Raw genomic sequence first — 25,631 nt, 5'->3', positions numbered from 1 at the left:
TGTTCTGCTCCTCCACACAGTGTTGTCTACGATCTATGTGGTTTATGTTTTCAACCTGTATTCAGCTTGACTGGTCCTGACAGCATGGGGAACACTGGAAAGTTATCCTCAAAGATGATATTGCCAAGTCCTTAGATCCTAAGATCATGAAGTGGTTCAAGTCCATTTGCAGAACTTAAGTCATGCAAATAGTAACCAATTTATTCTCAGATAAAGGTAAAATGTCTTTTTAAAAAAGATTGGTCTATAAGACAGTTGGGTATCTTTACTACCACCAGGGCATCATGGTAGGAACTCAGACTCCGGTTTGGATGAAAGTTGAATGGGAAAAAAATTAGGGAGTAGAAAGATAGTGTGTGAGCCAAGACCTTTAAGGCCAACATAAGTTTGCCAAGGGGAGAAGCCACAAGTGGGAGTAAGGTCAGTAGAGGTATAGGTCAAAGAGCAGATGTCATTCCGACAGTTAAGATAACTGTTAGAGCCATGCATTCTGCTAATCACTCTACCTATCATTTCATTTTCATGTGAGTTATGCCTAGTTGTCACCTTAGTTCTCAGCTGACAACGTTAGTTCTAGAATAATTCACGTCTGTATCACAGCTAGGGAAGTTGAGGAGTGTCAAGCTGAACATAGATATGTCTTCCAAATAGTCAAGTACTTCAATATACTGCATTTCAAAGATATCCTGCCACAAAGGCCTACCAATTAACATCAACAAAAATAGCATTTTACCCAACCTCTAAAGTCTGATAGCCAGCAGGACATCTGTTCTGAGAGGAAAGACACAGTGGTTTCCATTAAGGTTATACCTAAAAAATATACCTCTGCCAGCAGTGGCCTGATACAGGATGTGGGGTCCTATAACCTCTCACCAGAACCATTTACAAATGACGATAATACAGAGCCGGGGAAAATGTCGACCTCACTGCCTTTCAGAGCTCCTTATACATCATCCATGCACCTTCGCTGTTCTCAGGGATATAAAATGAATGCTTTGTCTGGGAGAAGCAGTCACAGTGGTAGTATTTTAGGTATTTTGTTGGTGTAAAAGTATGAACCACACTTCTTTTATTGTTACCTACTTGAAATTCTGCACGGGTTATTTTACTAATAGAAAACACGTCGGCATTTTAACTCGAATGGCTTAGATTTGAATGCAAGCCTGTCACTCACCATTACTGTGTGACCTGAGGCCAAGTTGATGACTGCTATAAGCCAGTTACCTCCTGTGTAAAATGAGATTAAAATTGAAGGTAAAATTGACCTCTGACCTCAAAATACAATGAATATTAATACTTTTACTAATAATGGTAGTCTATGCAAAAGCATAGGATTGTGTTCCTAGATTTAGTCAATGGTCATACGTGCAATTTCTCCATTGCTCCACTATGACCAGACCTGAAGGGTTTTTTATAAATTGTATTTGCAGACTGAATGAAAGGGCATCGGTTAAATCTGAAACCCTCAAGGAGTCTTTTGTGCCGTGATCTTGATTCCCAACACAGTGAAGGATAATTAGTGCATGCTTCCCATCCAGTCCTGTAGGATCTGGGAAGGCAGAGAACTAAATATTGATGTTAGTGGGACCATCTGGGTGGCTCAGGGGTTGAGCATCTGCCTTCAGCTCAGGGCGTGATCCTGGGGTCCCGGGATCGAGTCCCACATCGGGCTCCCTGCAGGGAGCCTGCTTCTCCCTCTGCCTGTGTCTCTGCCTCTCTCTCTGTGTTTCTTGTAATTAAATAAATAAAATCTTAAAAAAAATAAATATTGGTGTTAGCTCAGGCCCTCACGAGGGACAAGCTGAAGGTTGTGGTTTACAAGCTGTTTCTGTCAGATGCCACTTAACAGTGTTTTATGAAATCCCTTTTAGTCTTGACTATTGCACTTGGTTATCTTTTGATACCTCACTTTGCTTGATAATGGCTGATTTCTTTTTCTCCCAGGCCTTTAAAAAAAATACAAGGCAGTTCTTCACAGAACAATTTGACACATACTTTGTAAAGCGATTAATACCAAATCACATGTATTTCTTTTTTTTTTTTTTTTTTTTTTTTTTTAAATTTTATTTATTTTATGATAGTCATCAGAGAGAGAGAGAGGCAGAGACACAGGCAGAGGGAGAAGCAGGCTCCATGCACCGGGAGCCCGATGTGGGATTCGATCCTGGGTCTCCAGGTCGCGCCCTGGGCCAAAGGCAGGCGCCAAACCGCTGCGCCACCCAGGGATCCCTAAATCACATGTATTTCAAGAGTATTTTATAACCACTGTTCTGGTCTTTCTTTTTTTTTTTTTTTTTTTTTAGGGTTTGTTGCTGAAAGTTTTTCTTGAAATCAAAAGCCAGCCTGTGGGTGACTCCTACGTCTTTTTGGTTCATTATGTTACCATGTTCTGGACAACATTCCTTAGCACAGGGATTAACTAGTACAATTGGGCTGTGTTTGAACAAGTGCTTATTTTAATTACATAGTATGAGATGTAGCTGGCTCCTTACTGAGAAAGAAGATAGTTGTTTGCTAAAGATTAGAAAAAAAAATGGCATATTCTGTAACTTTACCTCCCCTGAACCTGTTTAGCTCTCCAAGAGTTTGAAATAATAATGCTAGATTATTATTCTATATATGAGAAATATAGTACAAGCTTATGCCATTGCTTGTGAACTATTTTCACATCTTCATAGAATTTAGAATTTCTACAATTGTCTCTTTTTTTCCTTTGCATTTTAAACTGGAAAGAATCAAAGGCATCATTTCTTTAGTCCTGTGCCTTGCAGAGTGCAAACACATGATAAATATCTGTCGATCTAAAATGAAGGTAAGCTTTCTGTTCTGACTTAGATGCAGTGTCGATCAAGATAAAACATTGGGCCTTTAAAAAATAGGCCTTTAAAACATTTTGAATCCTGAGATTCTATTCTTTGAAGCAAAAAGAAATCTTTGAGATCCTGAATGGTTTCCAACATTTTCAAGCATGGACTCTTTCTTGTGACATCCACACATCCAGAGAAAGGAGAGTGGTGCTGAATGTGTCTGACAGGCCCAGGGCTCCAAGGGAGGGTGAACCTCGTGTGTTGCTGGATGGTGCATGCTTAGGAATCTGCTGCCGTGGTCACATGCCCTTGTTTCCCTGGCCAGGATACACGAGATGGCTTTCTCCATCTCCAGCCACCCAGGTTCACAGGTTCTGAGGCCCTTTCCTCCCACCTGTGCAATGTGGCTCTTAGGTACCTTGACTGGGAGGGGCTCTTTCTGCCTAATTCCTAGCACATCCTCAAACCTGCACCAGGGATTGCTGTTCCTTTAGAGAAGCTTGGCTCTAATACTTATGTAAAGAGAATTCAGTAGCTGGAGACTGCTTTTGTGTTTCTGTGAATCTTACCATTCACCAGAGAATGTGATCCTGAGAAGAGTTTTGCAGAAAATAATAGTAATTAGAAAAAATGTCTTGCTTGACTTCTGGCATGATATCATTAGGAGTCCCTTACCATCAAATGCCGTGATTTTTTTTTCTTTTCTTTTCTTTTCTTTTCCTTTCTTTTTCTTTTCTTTCTTTTTTTTTTTTTTTTTTTTTTGGTTTTGCTCTAAAGTCACTTAAGAACTGAGACACTGATATCTCTTCCCAGAAGTGACAGGACCGGCATTACCACATGGCCTTGGCTCTGGGATATACACCTGCGTATATATGTTATCTGATCCAGCATTTGCTGCAATAATATGAAGTTAGTCTTTTTTCCTTTATTAAAAAGTTCACACCCTTTGATTTGCTTTCTCCTTGGCTCGTCCCTGCTCCTGGTCCCAGGAAGGTGACCTCTGCGGAATGCATCTCGCAGGTCCCCTGGGCTGGCTGAACCCTGACACCCCTCGCTGCCCTGACTTCACATGCTGGGCAGGCCCTTGCACTAACCATAACTTGCTTCTTTCTGAGCCTCTTCTAGTCGCTCTATTAAAGACATCCCTCCAGGAGTCTCAACATTGTGAAGATGCCTCTGTAGGAACCCTCTGCTGTCTTCAGTATCCTGACTGATACACCACAGCCATTTCAGTTTTGCAGGTGACAATCCAAGGATTTACCATGAAAGTTAAGCTTCAGGACCCCTCATTCAAATGGAACCCTTCCAAGGCTCTATTAAGGACCCTCTTTGGGTTTCATTGTCAGGTGTTCTCAGGAAATTTGCAAAGACAATAGGCCTTTCAGACGACTTGGCTCTGCACTCACACTTCCCTGTGTCACACTTCTTGGGTTGGCTCCTGTCAGAATGACTACAGACATTTTTGAGATTTGGCTCAGGAGAAGTTGAATTGAGAGACATTTAGCTTGAGTTTAGTGAGATGTGCTTATGTGGTGACATCCACTGCCACGTATAAGAATTAAGACTTAAGTTAATTCTTATTAGGGAATAAGAATTAATTATAATTAAGTTGTTGCTGGTCATCCCGGGGCAAGAATATCTTCCAGAAGGCTCTTGCCACCTCATTTCAACACATAGAGTGATTTTGTTGAAATTATGTGTCCCAAGCCACATGGCCTTAGACCCATGAGGCTGGTGGAAGGGATACAAGATTTGAAATGAATGAAGTCAGAACTGTGTCTGTGGAAACTTCTAAGAATCAGTTATGAAAATTCTAAGAAATTTGCTGCTTAATGGCTCCTAGATAAAATAGAAGTACTTGGCTCCTTAGAAATGTACTTTATAACACACCATATACAATTTTAAATGCATATTGCTCTAATGATTAGAACTGTGTAAAATAGATCTTGTCAGAATTCTTATTTTATAGGGCATAAGCATGTACTGGTAATACACATGGAAAGAGTTTTGATACGTCTTCTAGATTGGACTGAAATCCTGAAACTTTACAGGGCAAGAAAAATGAAATGTGAATCAGGAGGAAATGTAACTAAACTATCAACCAAACTTTCAACCCATCAACCCGGGAAGATGTAATTATCTCCCAAGTAACATAGACACAATTGTCTTTTTTTCGTTCTAGGTAATATCACTATAGAAAATATTGTAAGCTTATTTTCATACAAAAAGGCATTCAAAAACTATCCAGCCAAATGAACGGGGGGTAAAAATATTATAGAGGTGAGCCAGGTACTTCCTTAATACAAAAAATTATTTTTCTTTCTAAATTGTATTTGTGTTATTTGTCAGCTTTTGAGAATTTGTAATTTCTTGTGATTTCTTTTCTCATTCAAAATAAATATTCATATATGTGCCTAATTTAGTATTTTGAACTATTTTCTTCAGTGATGGCCCCTAGAGCTCTATAAGGAGTATCTGCCTTGTGAACACACCTTGAGTGTGTACAACCCAACCCCCATCATTACTTATCAATAGTAGCAGAGCTGGGTTTCATAATCGGATCTTTATGCTAAAGTGGGTGATTTTTCTAGTATTATAATGCTCAATCATCCTGTCTTGGGTTGGGTCCCTTCAGGAATAGGCTCTGATACAAGGATTCTGACACAGTGATTATTTGGGAGGTCACTCAAGGAAGTACTCGTTCTAGAGTAGGGAAGTAAAGCAAGGTCACTTCTGTGGAGGGCAGGACTCAATCCTATTTGGAGCCTGCGGGACAGGTGAATATGTCCAACAACTCTCCCATCCAAGAGCTGACGGAGCTGCCATATTTACCACCAGCTACCCTTAGCTACTTGTCAACAGCAGCTGCTCCCAGAGGCACTGCCCCTCAAACCTTTCCAGACTACCTCACTCCGACTCAGCAGGCTCCAGGGGCCAACACAGCCCTTGGCTTGAATCTGAAGCAGCAGGAATGGGGTGAATGCAAGGGAATATGGGCAAAGCACTGATGACGTCCACGTACTTCCCACAGATGATGCCCTTTGTGTACTTTTATTTTTCATTTAACTTCTATAATGAACTATGATAATGCCTTATGTTACGTAGCAATTTCAACTTGACAAAGCATTATCGTTAGGCCATATGGCATAACACAGAGAAGGACCTTATTTCAGCCTTGAGATAATCTTTCCAAATCCACTTTTTAAAAAATGCATTTTGTTGGTTTGTTATGGTCAACCAAATTGAATTTAGCTGATGATACCCATTTAAGGACTTCTGAATTCCATCACAATCTACAGAGACATAAAGGTATTGGACATAGGTAGGCCTGGAATGCAAATAATCAATATTTCCTTGCTGCAGAATGGAGAGAAAATTGCACGGCTGTGGCCTTCAGAAGCTGCCAGGCTTTTGCATTCTTCACACAACTTTGCTATTACCTCATTTTCGTGACTTTGAAAACATTGCTGTTAGCCAATATCTCTGCCATTTGAGATAAATAGATGTATTTTATCTGCAATATAAATTCCAATATGTCATGTTTGAGTTGCTTTTGAGTCCATCAAGATAGCCATCATTTCTTTAATCAGCAATACACAATTATTTGATAACTTGTTACTTTAAGATAAATATTTTAACTGGCTATCTGAAAAGAAGCTTAAATACACTCTGGGAAATTTATTTTATTTTATTTTTTTTAACTTTGATTTAACAAGATGAAGTGAGCTGTTCTCTTAAGTTGATAAGATAACCATCACAGCATCCGTACAGTGTTCACTGTAGGCTAGGTAACTATTTTTCTAGTTATTCAAAACAAATTTTAATGTATATCATCACTGGTTGAAATGCTTCCTTTTACCTTAAAAAATGATTTTCCCATGGTAACTACTAGAACCCATGCCTTGGAAAGCTGTTGTATGAAGCACTTTCTTCATCAAAAGCTACCTGGATCTTCACAGAGAATTTTCAAGTGTGTATAGTCAAGTGGATTGTTTTTTTTTTTTTTATTTTTTTTTTGTTCATGGATTAACTGACTGATGGGAGAGCCAAGGGGTGGCTATGTTTTTTGTTTTTTGTTTTTTAATTTTAAAATGGCTTAGAGACAAGGACCATCAATGATCCGAGATGTTTGATGCAGATACTTTCACATTAATGAACTTTATTCAAGCTCATTTATTTTGTCAAAGGGCAGGGCATGAATTAACACACAGAGTGTGGGAGTTGAATCCGTATCCAATGTTATCTCTTCATGTTCAAAGAGAGAATAGTTTGCCAATATGCGTTATCTCTTCTCCTTCTTCTTCTTCTTCTTCTTCTTCTTCTTCTTCTTCTTCTTCTTCTTCTTCTTCTTCTTCTTCGTTCTTCTTCTTCTTCTTCTTCTTCTTCTTCTTCTTCTTCTTCTTCGTCGTCCTTCTTCTTCGTTCTTCTTTCTTCTTCTTCTTCTTCTTCTTCTTCTTCTTCTTCTTCTTCTTTTCTTCTTCTTTCTTCTTCTTTTCTTCTCCTTCTTCTCCTTCTTCTCCTTCTCCTCCTTCTTCTCCTTCTCCTCCTCCTCCTCCTCCTCCTCCTCCTCCTCCTCCTCCTCCTCCTCCTCCTCCTTCTTCTTCTTCTTCTTCTTCTTCTTCTTCTTCTTCTTCTTCTTCTTCTTCAACTCCCTTACTTTGGAGTGCAGACATCTGTCTGGAGTTATCTTTTCTTGTCCTTAAAAGGGAATATCTTATCCTTTTTGTACCTTTGGAATAGTGCCTGGCACCTAATAAGGCCTCAGAACTCTTGTTAGATACGTGAATAAGTTGTTATTAAAATATCACGCAGAATGGAAATCAGAAACGGCCTCAAATTCTGAGACAGAAAACAATGCAGTTTAACAGTCATGTAAAATCCTGATGGGAAAATGTAGCACATAACACATTATTGGGTTTCTCTAGCAAATGACGCATCGCTTAAGTCACCGTGTGCATGGATGCAATCTCTGCTGGCCATAATTCTGGATCCACTTTTCATACTTTGGGTATAGCAGAGTCTCACAATTAAAACTAATGATGTGAATCTCTGATACTTTCAATAAGACATTTGGTTCTTACCAGCAACGGATAGTTTTCTTGAAATTTAAATTTGTTCTAATGCAGTTACATGAAAACATGATGAAACAACTTATTTGTCTTGGTTGCTGATTATAAACCAATTGGGGGCTGTGGTCTCACTATGGCAATCGCTCTTCTGAGGGTGTTCATTTCGATTGATTTAAATATTGGCTTGGAGAGTTCATGACCCACACTCCATTTCATAGCAAGCATTTTTGTTAGTTTCTCAGGTTAATGCATAGCTCTCACCAATAACCAGGTGAGATTTATTTACACTGTGTTTTCAAGAACCAGCCCCTGGGGGAATGCAGCTCTGCACTTTTGCGTTTATTATTTTGCATACGAGAAGGACATGTAGACAAGTAAAGGGCCATTTTACAGATAAGTACATATTGAAAAGGCGATATTTATATTGATATTTAGAGAAATGAGAGCAACATGCTCATTTAATTAAAGCCAGCAAACATTTATTGAAAAATCCATCTAATATTGTTATGATGCTAAATTGCTGGTGCATAAGCGTGAGCGTGTGCTCCCCTGTGGTGAAGGGTTATACAGAATCATGTAGTCTCTTTTTCCTTGTAATGAGATCATGTTGAGTAAGAAATAGAAGGTAGGGACACAAGTGGGACCCAGGTGTCACCTTGACCCCAGGTATTTGAATTATAACGTCTTAAACTCCTCATCCATTTATCCTCATTATTTGCTCTCTGTCAACAAGTAGTCTTTCTCTTGTGAGACCACAAGAACAGAAAAAGGTCTGTCTTCCACCACATTCTTTCAACCCGAAGCAACATTGTCAATGTAAAGGACTATTATATGCATTTAAAGGTTTAAATAGACTGAGATGTTTTTTAAAAGCTAAAACATTGAATGTTTTATGTCAGTGTACTCAATCTAACCTATAATTCTTAGCAAAGCAGCATTCCGTTGTGAGAGCATGTAGCAAGCTTGTCAATAAATCAAGTGAAGATTATATGGAATTAACAGGCTTCAGGGACACATAGAAAAATAACCGACTGCTCCAGAAGTTTAAACCAGATGATTGGGTGTGCTTTGCTTACACTTTATTTGAATACATTAAATTTTGATTTGTATTTATTTTTCCAAATTAGTGGAATCTGCTAGAACTGTCAAGGATTATGAAGGTTTGCTAGAGTTCAGGCTTAGAAGAATTTATTTAAACTCTGAGACTGTGTGGCGGCAAGGAGTTTTATTCTACACTTTATCTTACAGAATTTAAACAGAAAACGACTTCTCATGGTGAATAGCACAATCTGGCTGCTTATTTTTATCCTCTCTTCTCTCTTGGTATTAAGTTTCTTTTTCTTTTTTTAAAATTTTTAAAAAATTTTTTATTTCTTTATGATAGTCACACACACACGCACATACACACACACACACACAGAGAGAGAGAGAGAGAGAGAGAGAGAGAGGCAGAGACATAGGCAGAGGGAGAAGCAGGCTCCATGCACCGGGAGCCCGATGTGGGATTCAATCCCGGGTCTCCAGGATCGCGCCCTGGGCCAAAGGCAGGCGCCAAACCGCTGCGCCACCCAGGGATCCCCTTGGTATTAAGTTTCAATGACTTCTTCCTTTTTATAAAATATTCCAACTTTTCTATAGTAAATTGCAATTATCTTTGAGTAAATACACTTGTGTGAGCACTAGAGAGAAGTGAATGGAATAACTTTTTTTTTTTTTTTAATATTTTTTTTCAATTTTTATTTATTTATGATAGTCACAGAGAGAGAGAGAGGCAGAGACACAGGCAGAGGGAGAAGCAGGCTCCACGCACCGGGAGCCCGACGTGGGATTCGATCCCGGGTCTCCAGGATCGCGCCCTGGGCCAAAGGCAGGCGCCAAACCGCCGCGCCACCCAGGGATCCCTGGAATAACTTTTTGTACAAAAATCTACAGCAAATCCTTGAACAACATGAGTTTGAACTGTGTGAGTCCACTTATATGCAGATTTTTTTGCCCATAAACATTGTCGGTATTGTAAGTGTATTTTTTCTTCCTATGATTTTCCTAATAACATTTTCTTTTCTCTACGTTACCTTATTGTAAGAATACAGATAATACATATTCAAAATATGTGTTAATCAACTGTTTATGTTATCAGAAAGGTTTCCAATCAGCAATAAGCTATTGGTAGTTAAATTTTAGGGGAATCAAAGTTGTATGTGGATTTTCAACCGAGCCCTAACCTCTGCATTGTTCAAGGTTTAAGTGCACATGGTACCGTTCATACAAGAACACTCCTAAATTGGCATTTTGAGTTAGGGGAGCTCTGTGCCTAATACCCGAAATGCCCAGGATATAAACAAATATCACTCATCCTACCACAAACCAGGAAAATCTCAACATGGATGAGAAAAAACAATCAACAGATGTCAATAATGAGATGACACATATGTTGGAATGATCTGAAAAGGATTTAAAATCAGCCTGAGCCATTAAAAAGTACTGGCAAAGAAATAGAAGATATGAAGGAAACCAAATGGATATTTTAGAACTGAAAACTGCAATAAATAAAATAAGAGACTCACTGGATGAGTTTCTGGTGTGCTTCTAGTCTACCATTTCTTCAGGTAAGGCGCATATGCCTCATCTTGAGTTTGAGAGGAGTTAGGTTGCATCAGTAGCACTTGTAATATTTAACAATTTATTGTCAGTTATTTTTTGTGTGCTCACTCTGACCCTTTCGCACATGTGACTGACACAGAGCCGTTAAAAAGATTCCATCTTGCTTCCCACCTGTGCTGTGCTCGTGCCTTGTTGCCACTCTCTCCTGGTGCCCCTGCATGGACTAATCAGGTTCCCCAATCCATCAACTGGTGGAGGGGTGTGGAGGGGACTCCTCCACCTGGCTGTGGGACCTCCACCTGAGGGTGTAAAAATTCTCTGAACTTGGAAGAAGACATTTTTTGCAATGTCCTTCTTTTTTTTTTTAATTTTTATTTATTTATGATAGGCACACAGTGAGAGAGAGAGAGAGGCAGAAACACAGGCAGAGGGAGAAGCAGGCTCCATGCACCGGGAGCCCGATGTGGGATTCGATCCTGGGTCTCCAGGATGGCGCCCTGGGCCAAAGGCAGGCGCTAAACCACTGCGCCACCCAGGGATCCCTGCAATGTCCTTCTGAGTGTACTTTTCTGTGACTCCATGAAGTTTTTATGTAAACATGAACAAAACAAATATTACATAATAATCCATCTAGAAGACCAAAGAAAAAAGAACTCCCAAACCCCCACAAAAAAACCCAACAGCAACAACCAAGACTGGAAAGAACCATCATGAGGATGTGTACAAAGTAATGAATGTATTTAAGGTAAGTATATTTACCTAATGGAAAATAAATGCCTGGGATATTTTCTCCAAGTAAACTTGGGTTTTGATGAAAAATTTGTATGGAGTAGGATATATCCTTTATGGCATGATGATTGATACTCCATGTCTTTATGAAATTATTACAGTGTGTGTGTGTGTGTGTGTGTTTTATTCTATCAAATTTGAAGAGCTATATGTACTAAGGAGGAATGCATCATGAAAATGCATAGGTTTTTTTTTTTCATAGGTTTTAATAGTCATTGAAAGAGGTACCTTGCTTAACAAGGAAGTTGGTACACAGCAAAGATAGTTTAATTGTGGATTTTCTTTTTTTTCCTCATGACACACAGAAACATTCCTATATCCCTGGTATTGAGTCGAGAAAACTTCTATTAAAGTAAACCGCTCACAGCTCCCTCAAAGGACTTTTTGGCTGTCCTACATTCTTAGGGGGCCATAAAAATTATTAAGAAACCAGTCTTTTCTTGAGGGACCACACTTTTTTCAAATCGCAAAGTAAGAAAAGATAAATTAAGAAATTAAGCAAAGATAATGCCAAGTTTCCTTTAGTGCAGTAAAATTCACTTCTTTGGTAATAACCTTCTGAAAACTTACTTCAGAATGAAGATGCAGATGTAGGACGAGGTATTCAGCAGTAAGGCCAAGATTCAAACCTTTACTCAATCCCTGGGAACCTGGAGTTTCACTTGAAAAAAAATTTTTTTTTTTAGTTTCACTAAAATAACAAAAAAGGTAGGAAAAAATTTTTTTGGGGTGCTTAAATTAAGATTTTTGTTAGCTTAGGTCTGTAAATAAGAATCACTTCTTTCCCTGTTCTTCTATTACTTTAAAATTTTACTGATATCCTGGCACAAGGTGAATATTAAGTTCAGTGAAATTATATGAGCCTTACCCTTTTTGGTAAAGTGTGACAGTAAAAATACCAAGTCCAGGAAGATAGTTTTGAAGGATGCACATTGACAATGGATGGAAAAGACAACTTGAGGGAGGATCATACCTCCTGTACCTACCGTTTCCTATGGTACCCACTGTCTACTGCTGGGGAAGGTCACCGAGAGGACGTGGCCAGAGCTGGCCCCGGGCCCTCGGAGGCTCCGAGCCCCCCATGCTGGCAGGTGCAGACAGGTGCGGGGCTCGGGGTGCCTAGGGTGAGCCTGCACCTCAGTTCCCGTGCTAAGACCCCGCGCCCACCCATCCCTCCGGTGTCTGCCTGCCCCAGGATCGGGGCCGGGGGTGGGGGGTTGCTTTTAGGCCTCTCCCACGGACTCCCAGGTTGGACACCAGCATGTGTGAAGCCCATTCCTTTAGGCACCTTCATTTGTAAATTAGAGAATTACAAAAATATGTTATTTCTTGCCTGTCCAAAATAATTATAGGATATTCATAGTCTTATCTATGAGAAGCCAGAGTTTCTGGAATTTTTAAGATTTTTTTTTTAAAGCACTGTGCAGAAAACAAAGCTGCTTTTAAAGAGAACCCCTGATGGAAGGAGTTTCTGGGGGAAGAATGCTTTGTCTTCTTCACTGACAGGTTTTGGCTATCTTATGTCTTTCTGTTTGCTCACATCAACCTTGTTATTTTTACTTTCCAGGAAAACAAACAGTCAGAAATCCTTGTGCAGTTGAGTCACTGTGTTCCATGCTTTCAGAGGCATTCAGGGGGAGAGGGCCATGGGGGCCGTGGGGCAGGGTTGGTGGCAGGAGGGCGGTGGGGGGCAAGGGTGAGTGGGGGTGGGCGGTGGGGGGCAGAGGTTGCCTGGAGCAAGGTGGTTGGGGCAGGGGGAGATGGCCCCGCCCCTGAGCCAGCTGCCCCGGCCTGGTCTGGGATGGCCCGGGTTCAGCCACATGATGACTGGGCCACGTGGTCCTCCACCTGCAGTCACGTCCAGGTGTGACGGGGACAGCGGCACAGAGCTGCGCGGGGCACTTAGCTGGGGAAGCTGCACACGGGAGTCAGCCACTTGTGTCCTAGCCAGCGTGGGGTGCCGACCACCACCTCGGGGAAGGCAGGAGCCTCTGCTGCGGGGGCCTCCCTGACCTGGGTTGGGGCCCTCAGAGGGATGCGGGACCCTCAGAGGGATGTGGAGGCAGAGGGATGTGGGGGGCAGAGGGACGCGGAGGGCAGGGAGCTGCGGGGGACAGAGAGCTGCGGGGCCCTCAGAGGGATGCAGGGGCAGAGGGATGCGGGGGGCAGAGTATGTAGGCAGAAGGATGCGGGGGGCAGAGGGATGCTGGGGGCAGAGGGATGCGGGGGGCAGAGGGACGCAGAGCCCTCAGAGGAATGTGGGGGCAGAGGGATGTGGGGGCAGAGGGATGCGGGAGCAGAGGGATGCAGGGCAGGCAGAGGGGTGCGGGGGCAGAGGGATGCGGGGGGCAGAGGGACGCGGGGCCCTCAGAGGAATGTGGGGGCAGAGGGATGTGGGGGCAGAGGGATAGGGGGTAGGCAGAAGGATGCGGGGGACAGAGGGATGAAGGGGGCAGAAGGATGTGGGGCGGGCAGAGGGATGCAGGGGGCAGAAGGATGCAGGGCCCGTCCTCTCTGCGCAGCCGCGATACCCCTGGCTGGGGGTCCGCTCACCGTCTGCCCTCGCCCCCTGGAGGTGGCTGCCATCACTCACATTCGGAGAGGCCCCGGGAGCCCCAGGTGACCCTCCTGGTGCGAGGCCCAGCCTGGCAGGGCGGCTGCAGCCAGCGCGCGGGCGCACCCCCCTCCCCCAGCACCCCGCTCCGCCTCCGCACCCCCCCCACCCCCCCGGCCGGTCCTGGGCTCGGGTCACGCCTCCCCTCCCCTTGGGTCCCGCGCAGCCAGCGGCCATCCCAGCCGCCCCCGCCGCCGGCTCCCCCTGCGGGTCCCCTGGGGGGCAGCCTGCAGGCCCCAGAGCGGTGCTGGGTGCTGGGTGCTGGGTGCTGGGTCAGGAGGGCGTCCTGAGGCCCCGAGGGCTGGGCTCGCCCGGCTCCCGCCTTGCTTTTCCTTTCAGCTGCTGGGCCTGCAGCACCGCGCGGTGGATCCGCATAATGGGAGAGAAGGGCACCCTTCTAAGCCGCTGAGTTCTGGCCTAGGGCACCTCCTCGGCTGGGGCTGCTGGGGCGCCGCCGGCCACTGCGCGCGGTTCTGCTCCGGACTCCGTTATGCGTCCTGCTGGACAGGGGCATGGCTCTGAGCGCACACGCGTCCTGCTGCACGGGGGCATGGCTCTGTGCACGCGCGCGCGCGCACACACACACACACACACACACACACAGCAAGAAAGATGTTTCCGGATGCTAGGAAGTGTGTATTTTCGAATTTTCTAGAAATGACAAACTATTTCCTGAAATAAGCTGCGACCAATTTACCATCCCCTGATCGGCATGGTGAGAGTTTTGGTTATTCTGCTTTCTTGCCCACATTTGTTGGTATTTTTATTTTTTATCCATTGCTGTAGGTGTAAAGCGATGAGTTACGATGTTTAGCAGATTTCAAATGCCTTTTGGTTATTTGGTATCTGGATATCCTGTTTTGTGAAGTGAAGTGCCGATTTTTTTTTTTTATTGGAGTTCAATTTGCCAACATATAGAATAACACCCAGTGCTCATCCCACCAAGTGCCCCCCTCAGTGCCTGTCACCCAGTCAACCCCACCCCCCGCCCACCTCCCTTTCCACCACCCCTTGTTCATCTCCCAGAGTTAGGAGTCTCTCATGTTCCATCACCCTCACTGATATTTCCCACTCATTTTCTCTCCCTTCCCCTTTATTCCCTTTCACTATATTTTATATTCCCCAAATGAGTGAGACCATATAATGTTTGTCCTTCTCCGATTGACTTACTTCACTCAGCATCATACCCTCCAGGTCCATCCACGTCGAAGCACATGGTGGGTATTTGTCGTTTCTAATGGCTGAGGAATATTCCAGTGTATACATAGACCACAGCTTCTTTATCCATCATCTTTCGATGGACACCGAGGCTCCTCTCACAGTGTGGCTATTGTGGACATTGCTGCTAGAAACATCGGGGTGCAGGTGTCCCGGCGTTTCACTGCATCCATATCTTTGGGGTGAAGCGCCGATTTAAATCATACGTACATTTTTCTAACAGACTGCCTCTTTTTATACTGATGCACAATCCTTATTTCTTTACTCCAAATACCATTCCTGTGTTAGTTATGCGAATGGCAGATCTCTTGTCCCGGCACCATTAACCAAATGATCAAATGTAAGCTGACATACACTCGTGAGTCTCCCGATGTGATGCAATAAGAAGCACAGAGCATCACCAATGAAGTCTGCCCGTGTGTCCAAGCAGTTAAGCTAAATCCAATCAAGCCATCACACCTAACACTGGTCATTCACAAAATACAGTAAGTAAGGAACAAGTTACATCTCACCATAAGGAAATAATCAGACTGATCTAGAATTTGCAACATTTTACGAAATAACCGGCCTTGGTTCTTCTTCAACCAATTGTCAGGACAATTAAAAAAAAAAAAAAGTTTAGTGACTAATCTAGATTTAAGTAGACTAGAGAATAACCAAAAAATTCTAATGTTGAAAATGTATCGGACTCAGTTAAATCAGGCATTACAATAATTGTTAGGGGCAATTTTAGTAATTTGATTATAAACCTAGTATTAAGATATGATTTGATTACTGTTCCTTTTCTTAGATGTGATGGTGGCATTGCGGTTATGTAGTAAAGAGTATTCCCATTCAATAGTTGGAGAAGCTTCTTGACATGTGCAACTTGCTTCTAAATGGTTCAGCATAAACACTCGTGTGTGGTTGTGTGTAGTGTGCGTATTTGGCAAAATGGTCACCAAGGTCAAAGGTCGGCTGTGACAGCTTAAGTCAAAGACCCTAGAGTCGCTGGTCAGAGGCCACACAGATCTTTCATGTTTGGGACGCAGGAAAAACAGACACAGTGGTTTTCTTTGCATTTTTGAAGATCTTTCAGATCTTAATAAATAAAATTTTACAATATTCTCCGTGGAGATCTTTTTTTTTCTCTCTCTCTCTCCATGGAGATCTTAAGTAACTTCTATTACATTTGTCCTTTGGAATTTTATTTTTGATTTTTCTTCCCTAGGGTAATTTATTCAAAGTTTTAATTGTTCCTCTCACAGGTAAGATGTCTGCATATTGACTTAATGTTAAGAAAACTGGATACATTTACTTATTAGTTTTTACACAATTATTGGTGACACTTTTGTATTTTTTGTGCACATTCTTATTTTTACAAATAATGAAAATTTTGTTTTTTCACTTTCTAATCCTTGTGTGTCTACTTCCTTTCCTAATCTTTCTGTGTGTTTCAGGTGTCTTTGGTAATGCTGACTGTAAGTACCGGCAGTGGACATCCTTGTGTTCCCCTTCTCACAGGAAAAAGTTTCAGTGTTTGACTATTAAAAATATTTTTCAGAAATTCTCTCTATCCAACCAAGAACATTGCCTTCTCTCCCCAGTTTTTCAAGACTCTTTTTTTAAAATAAAAAATGTTATAGAGGGATCCCTGGGTAGCTCAGTGGTTTGAAGCCTGCCTTTGGCCCAGGGCATTATCCTGGAGCCCCGGGATCGAGTCCCATGTTGGGCTCCCTGCGTGGAGCCTGTTTCTCCCTCTCCCTGTGTCTCTGCCTCTGTGTGTGTGTCTCTCATGAATAAATAAAATCTTTAAAAAAATGTTATAAATGGATCTTGAATTTTGTCAATTTTATTTCTCTACCTAATGATATATATGCTTGCCTCTACTGATAAGGTGAGATGTATAGTAAAAGGAAATCTAATGTTATGCTAATTTTGAAAGTCTAAGATAAACACAACTTGGTCACAATATATTACTGTTTCTCTATATTCTGGATTTAGTTAGCATTTTCTTTAGCATTATATATATATATATATATATATATACATATTTACCCTTTAATTCTACTTTCTCATATTGTCCTTAAATAATTTTGATAACATTGTTACTCTAACTGCATGAAATCGAGGGTTTTTCTTCATTTTTCTTATTATCTCAAATATCTTATGTAAATTGGAACGATTTCTTCCTGAATGTGCAGGAGAACTCGTGAAGGGGATGAATTACCCAGGCCTGGAAGTAATTTTTTGGAATGTAGGTTTTAACTTCTGATTCAATTTTGTTAATTTTTATAGAGTATTTCAGATTTTCTCTTTCTTTCTTGAACCAATTTTGATTGTTTTATTTTCCTACAAATTTCTCTACTTCATTAAAAATTTTAATTACTTGCATCAACGGTCCATAATAATTTCTTAGTATCTTTGTAGTGTCTGTAGAAGGGATGCCCTTCTCTCTCTTGTTTTTTTTTTTTTTTACAACTTCTGACATTTGAACTTTGGGTCTCTACTTCCTTCAAATTTTTAAGATTATTTTATTAGAGTATAGTAAATTTTATTAGATCCAGCTTCTATATGGAATGTGATTTCTATTTTTATCGGTTTCTACATTTACTATTTTTTTCTTTCTTCTATTATATTTTGGTTTCTTTTTGAACATTTATTAGTTTCTGGAGATGGATGCTTGACTCACTAATTTTCACCAATATACCTAATATATATTCATTATTAATATATTTAATATGAAATATATTAAACAGGCAAAAATTTTTTAAAATTTCGCTTTTTCAAATCTTCTGTATTTGTATTAATTTTTGTTGTTTGTTCTATCAATGGCTGATAGATGTGTTTGAAAAATCCCTCACTATTTCCCCCTGTATTTCTGTCAACTTAGTTTTTAATATATAATCAGAAATTCTGTTATTAGGTATCTATAAATTTGAAACTATTATATCTCCTTTATGAACATTCCCTCATTATTATGAAGCTCCCCTTGTTATCTGCAGTAATAATTTTCTTTAAAGTCTATTTTTTTGTGTCAAAATAGCCACATAAACTATATATATATATATATATATATATATATATATATATATATATATATATATAAACTATATATGTGGGGTTTGCTTTGTATATTTATTTGCCATTCTTATAATTTCAATCCTTCTACATTCTTATTTTTAGGTAATATTTTTGTTAATGGAATATTGCTAGACATGTATATTAATTCCGACAATCTTTTTTTGTTTTGAGTATAGCATTTTATCTGCTGGCTAATACTTAATAATTTATTCTGTTTTAAACTAGCATTTGATTTGTGCTTCTCTTTGGCGTACTCATTCTAGGTTTTGTATATATCCCTTCTGTTGATAAAGAATTGATAAAGAATTCATAATCTCATTTTCTCCCCTTCCTATTTGGTTGTTTATATTCTGTTCCTCTTCTTCTGGTGTGTATTCTAGAAATTATAACACATTTACTTCACTTATGAAAATATGTTTAGTCTTTTCCACATACCCTTCCGTATGGGAACTGGGGAACGTCAGGCAACACAGAACCATTTGTGTCACCCTCACATGCCCCCCTCTCTGTTTCGGGCACTTCCTCCTCCTTCTGTGCTAGCCCCCTACAGATCCCCTTTCTGGGAACCTGGGCCCATCCCCTCCAAGAAGCCACTGCCAGGGGAGACTCTTTCAGTTGCTGCTGGTCTGAAAATGTGTCATCTAACCTCATTCCGGAAACATACTCTTGCTGGGGATAGCTCTAGATTAAGGTGCTTCTCTTTCTTGCATATTGAAGATCCCATTTCACTTTGTATTGAAGTTGAGAAGCTATTTGTCAACCAATTTCTCACTCTTTTGACCGTAATTGTTTTCTTTTGCCTATATAAAGGTTTTCTCTTTGTGCTTGCTATTCTGTACTTTTACAAAAATGAATCTAGTTGTATATATATTTTCATTTGCTTGGTATACAGTTACCTTTTTAAAAACATGTGGATTGTATCTTTCAACATATCCTTCCAAGTACTCTTCCTGGGTTGCTGAAGACATGCGCTAATTTTCTGTCCTCCAAGTCTTTTTTTTTTTTTTTTTGTCCTCCAAGTCTTTAACTGGTATCTCTCATCAGCTTAAAAGAAATCCTTCTGTGCAACAATCTGGAGCATTTCTTTTGACCTTTCAGCTTGCTTATATTCTTCTCAGAAGATATATAAGAAATATTCTTATATTTCTTACTGGCTGTTAAGGACATTCATTGATTGATTTTGGTCATTGCTATTTTCATTTCAAGAACTTTTATTTGATTGATTCTTTTTTTTTATTTGATTCTTTTATCAAATACTTGATACTCACTTAGTACCTGAAGATATTTTCTGTCTAGCCTTTCTCTAAAACCAACAAACATGATGGTTTTTATTTGTTTTTAAAAATATAGATTTTATTTATTTATTTTAGAGAGAGAGAGAGTGCGTGAATGCAAGGGGAGGAGCAGAGGAAGAGGGACAAGCAGACTCCATGCTGAGCACTTGATCTCACAACCCTGAGACCACAGACTGAGCTAAAACCAGGAGTTGGATGCTCAACTGGATGAGCCACCTAGGTTCCCTGACCTAATTTTTTTTTAAGATTTTATTTATTTATTCACAAGAGACAGAGAGAGAGAGGCAGAGACATAGGCAGAGGGAGAAGAAGCAGGCTTCATGCAGGGAGCCTGATGTGGGACTCGATCCTGGGACTCCAGGATCATGCCCTGAGCTAAAGGGAGACACTCAACCACTGAGTCACCCAGGTGTCCCCCTAATTGTTTTTAAATATGTGCTTATTGATACTTCCGATATCTGAAGTGTCTGATAATACATTTTGCATTTTTACTTATTTATTTTTGACAATTTTATAGCTTATGGTCTTTGAAAAGAGTATTTGTGGTGTTCATTGAAGCCTAGGATAAATACGTTTTTCAGAGAAGATTTGAATTTATCTCTGCCAAGTGCCTTGGTTGTACCAACATTTCAGTACCTAAAACTCAATAAGGTCTCAGCTTGAAATTCTCTAGACCACACAAACTGCAAAATTCCTTTGCAAATCCACATCATAATCATCAGGGCCACACTTTCCAGGGTTGTTGGTTTTTCTTTTCTTTTCCTTTCCTTTTCTGTCCTGGTCCTTTTAATTCCAAGGCACATTTCTGGGGGTCTGCTGGGGGAGAGAAGCTTTACTTGTGTTTTCATTTCCCTTGAGGATTTCCATTCACGGTCTCCCTGTCATGGAGCAAGGTCTCTTATTCAGACCCCTGCCCTGGGTAGGACCTGAGGCTTGAGTTCAGTAGTCCTAAGTCTGAAAAGATGTCAACACTAAGACCACAAATCCACCACACCTGCAAATAATCTCAGGATATAAGCACGTGTTCTTGTGCTGGTCTGCTTACCTGGGTAGATCTTCCCCTCAGATTGTCTCTTATTGTCATCCCACTTGTTTTATATTTTGAGGACCTTTTATTTATTTATTTATTTATTTATTTATTTATTTATTTATTTATTTATTTAGAGGACCTTTTAAAAGCATTTTGTGCAGCATAGTTATTTATATGAGAAGAAGAGTTGGCTGGGATGACCGAGCTCATCAGAACCAGAGCTGGAGTCTCCTCCTCTAGCTTGTAGAAAACATGCAAACTTATTATATACTCTCTCCACATGAAACTATAAAGGGGACATTGGAATGTGGGACAAGACCTTCGGAAATCATCCTCATTAAAGACAGCTTATTCTAAAAGCAATTCTATCAGATTGAACAATCAACTCTAACCTATAACACATGTAAGACTCCCTCAGGTTTTAGAGCTTGTTTCTCCCCTCATGCCCCTGGAACTAACCACACGTTGAGTCACTTTTGGATGCCAAGTCTTCTTTGTTGTTTGGCGATATTATTTCCCAAGTTTAATGACCCTCCAACCATTATCTATCTTTATGTTCCTCAGAACCCCTGGTGTTGTTTAATAAATGTGTTATTGAGAGAAAGGCCAAATCTGCTTATATATAGATACTTATGCCTTCAACATGCATGTTGGTTTAAACTCTACAAAAGTCATGATCTCTCCATTTTTTTCCTCTGGAACTTTTTTTTTTTAATTTAAATTCAATTTGCCAACATATAGTATAACACCCAGTGCTCATCCCATCAAGTGCCCTCTTAGTACCCATCACCCAGTTACCCCATCCCCCCACCCACCGCCCCTTCTGCAACCCTTTGTTTGCTTCCTAGAGTTAGGAGTCTCTCATGGTTTGTCTTCCTCTCTAATTTTCCCCATTCAGTTCCCCTCCTTTCCCTTATAATCCCTTTCACTATTTCTTATGTTCCACATATGAGTGAGACCATATGATGATTGTCCTTCTCTGATTGACTTATTTCACTCAGCATAATGCCCTCCAGTTCCATCCACATCGAAGCATGTGGTGGGTATTTGTCCTTTCTGATGGCTGAGGAATATTCCATTGCATATATAGATGACATCTTCTTTATCCATTCATCTGTCGGAGGACATCATGGCTCCTTCCACAGTTTGGCTATTGTGGACATTGCTGTTATAAACATTGGGGTGCAGGTGTTCTGGCGTTTCACTGCATCAGTATCTTTGGGGTAAATACCCAGTAGTGTAATTGCTGGGTCATAGGGTAGCTCTATTTTTAACTTCTTGAGGACCCTCCACACCGTTTTCCAGAGTGGCTGGACCTTAGAGAGGCATTGCTTCCTCATCAGCGCGTGTTCTTAGCATGACACACAAAAGGTGGGTGTTTCTTGCTCTGTGGATGGGAAGTCTCATCGCTTCCATGGCAGAGCACACCTTTGGTATTAGGAGCCCGATCCTATCACCTGCTCCCTTCACCTTCTAACTGTGGCTGCAAGATGCCTAAATACAGATGGGGATGCTCACAACCAGGGGTTCTACCGTAATTTTGGGGGTGCAAGGTAGTGCAAGAAATAAATGCTCAGCATCATATGGGCACACAGTGAATATCAAATTATAATGATGATATAATAAGGGCTTTTTATTTAATTAAACTTTCTAGTTAAGTCAGAATTTTGGTATCTAATGAAAACCCTTTCTAAAAGCTGAGTCTGCCTTTCTGCCCTCATAATCACACTAAATCAAATATAATTCTTATTTGAGAACCAAGACTACGAGGGGTTTCAAGGTCCCAATTAAATCACCGTCCATCCAAAGCAGATACTATAAGAGAAACTGTTTTCTTACCATGTATCTTTTTATTAAGAGACACAGGGGGTACATGTTAATTTGAAGTCCTCTTCACTGGGTTCTGTTTCCTTGAGATTGAGGGTTTATCCCACTGAGGTAGCACTTCCTGTTGCTTCCCTTGCTAACATTTTGTGTTGCAGAAATTCTGTTCTCTCTTCCTCTTTTCCTCCACTCCTTCTCTTGGCTGACTCAGTCATCGTGCATCAAAAAGCTGTGCACTTAAATGAAAGCAAGTGACACATGTTTAGGGACAGAGTGTCAGTAAGGTGGGATCCATCGTCACCAGTGCTCTGAGATCTGTGAACACCGTTGATAGGCCTAACCACTCTACTTTAAACTGTAGTTTTCTTAATTTGAAATTTATTGAAACATATTAAAAATTACAAGTGGATTTTCTGTGGGGATATAATAATATATGCAAATAACTTTAGAAGATAAAATGTGGAACACAGAAAATGCCCTTTCTGAAATCATTGCACCCTGACACTCCCATATAGTTAAGTTTGAATTGCATTTCTAAATGTCACATACAGAGAAGATTCCAAAAAACACAAAGGTAATTTGCTTAACTGCTTGGAACTTTAAAACTGAAAACTTCTGGCAACCACAAGACTGTCTGCTGGTATGGCTTGAAAGGAGATATAAAAATATGTTGCTGGGAGAAAAGTCTCCATGGACCTGGTGTCTCTGCGTGTCTTCTGAGTATTGACAGCTTTGTTCAAGGTAGTTCCCACAACAGGCGACCTTGGAAAGATAAAAGTGGTGTCTTTCCGTGGAGAGATGTAGAGATGTCTCTGCCCAGAGACATTCCAGGGCACTGAGGCCAGAGACATCTCCTACCCTCTCTGGAGAAGTCTTGGTAGTAAAGAAGATGCATCTCTCTGCAAGTGGGAGGGGCCAGATTGTAGACAGCCCCCGGAAGATCAGGGTCTTCTCATCAGCGATGACACAGCATCCACCCAAACTCCCTCTGCCTCACTCCTGGGGGCCCCAGTTTGTGTGTGTGTGTGTGTGTGTGTGTGTGTGTGTGTGTCAGGCAAGGGGAACCAGTGTGAACACAAAGCTTGTGCTGTCCATATGGCCACCGAGGCTCTTTGTTTCCTGATCTGCCACATGTGTGGAGGTGTGATTAGCAATCCAGCAGCCGCCTGCTTCTTAGGGGCTGCTTGACCCCTGGGCATTCATCTTAAAAGAAAGAGGTCATAAATATTTGAACAGAAATTCCTTACAACTTTCTTAGTTAGCTGTGGATTAAGATTTTCAGGTGCTTATAAAAATCAGAAAATACTTTATTCTGAAACTCAAGAGAATAGGCACTGAGGGCCTGTTTTTATCTCTAAAATCCATAGAAAATCTCATATTTCATGTTTTTATCTCTAAAATCCACAGAAAATCTCATAATCTCACAAATCTTCCTTTAAACCACACTCTAAAATGCATTTTGAAAACTTACTGTGTTTTGACAGGTCCTGGACTATCTTATTGTCTGAATAGAAGCAGAGGTGTTGGGCAGGAGGTTTGAGTGTTCTGAGTCAAGGGATGTGGTCACATGGCTGGAAGCCACTGCTAGGGTTGGTTAATCCCCTCATGATGGGGAGTCAACAGCTGACCTTTGTCCATTCCCTATACCTGAGATCTTCACATTCAACTTTAATTTCAATTTACCAAACTTTGGGCCCAAGATATCTGCCTTCCTTGGGATCTCCCTCTGCAATTTCTAAGCATTAGCATTCGGTGGTCTTAAACTGGAACCAGACGACAGGATTCTGGGGTTCGATGTGTCTCCTTTTATTACACTTTAATTAGGAATAGACTCCAATCACTACACACCTGGAGCTGGATGCATTTGGCCATAGTCGAAAGTTTAAAAAGAAATAGGGAGCACCGGGGAAGAGAAATACAAGAACTTGAGCGGCGAGCTGTCTGAGAGCAGTTCTGTGCACCGCATCACATGACGCTTCCTGAATGTGCTGCTTCCAAGGAAAGCCAGATTTAAGCAAACTGTCACTAGTTAGCTTTTTTCCTGAGATCCCACAAGGAGACAGCTGGCGTTGTGCAAGGGTTCTGCGCGGTGATAGGACGGCGTCGGTTTTGCCCGATGCCTCTCTATTGTGTGGAGCCAAACAGTGGCATTTTAATAACTCAATTTCTGATATTCAGAGTTTAGACATAGGCTCTAATTTGCACTTTTTTAGATTTATTTCTGGCTTCGCGGGTACTGGCCCATTCGTGAACATTTCACAATAATTGCAGGTGATTTCTCCGCTTCACTCTGCTGGCGTTCCCATCTGCCTGTGCAATTAAGAGGACTGGAAATGATTTTCTGCTAAAGAAAAATGCTGTCAACGGAGTTTGCCATAAGCAATATATATATATTTTTTCTTTAAAGGTGTTCTGAAACACGTAATTGGATTGAAATTTTATTTTCTTTTTTAAAAAGCAAAATATATTGATCTGTAAAAGGCTGTGTTTTATTTAAAACACGTTCTCTAAAATCAGCCCAATTCGCGTTGTCTTACTGTAAAAGGTAATTGAGCTCTTGGGAATTGCAAACCCAGAGACATAGTCTATTAGGGGACATTTGGAAATTGTATACTTTTCCTGAAAATGACAATATTTCTGAAAACCTACGGGGGTATTGGGCCGTCCGGAGTTCCAGGACTGCCCGCAGCTGCCCTGCACAGGTCTTCCTGCGAAAGGCCTCGTTGATTAAGGTTGGGAGGAGCGTCTAGGGACAGAGTGGAGGGGGCAGGACGTGCGGAGAGGGGGCGAACCAGCTTGGTGCCTCCAGCAGAGCCACCTCGTCGCTCGGAAGCCATGGTGGTTAAAAGGCCTCCGGCTCCAGGCACTTCAGGGGATAGCCACCTCCGCTCCTGACTTGGGTGCCGTAATTTCTGAATTGAGATTTACCTAGTCACCCCCCGATTGTTCTTTGGGTGCATAGGCTCTGTTGGATTAAATGACTAATGATTTTTGCAGCTGAGAGCTCGGAACGAGTAAGTCCTCCTCCACAAAAAAAGAAAGACAAAACAAGTTGAATCACTTCTAATGCATTGAATTTAAAACTTTTAGGATTCATTTTTAAAAACCAGGGTGGAGAGGTGGGGTTCGTGTACGGTGGTGCAGAACCCGTGCAAGGTGGAAGGTGGAGCATCTGTCCAGGGGCCCAGGGACCGAAGGCCGGCCCTCTCCCAGCACCCAGCCAGCCAGCTGAGGCCTGCTTGGGGTCCCCAGGGTGCGGCCCAGCCCCCCTGGGGAGGCACCTGCTCCGGGGCGGCCACTGTCAGCTGAAGGGCTGTGGGA

The sequence above is a fragment of the Canis lupus genome, chromosome 12 (genome assembly GCF_048164855.1).
Source record: "Canis lupus baileyi chromosome 12, mCanLup2.hap1, whole genome shotgun sequence".
Classification (NCBI taxonomy): domain Eukaryota; kingdom Metazoa; phylum Chordata; class Mammalia; order Carnivora; family Canidae; genus Canis; species Canis lupus.
This window is presented reverse-complemented; position numbering follows the sequence as displayed.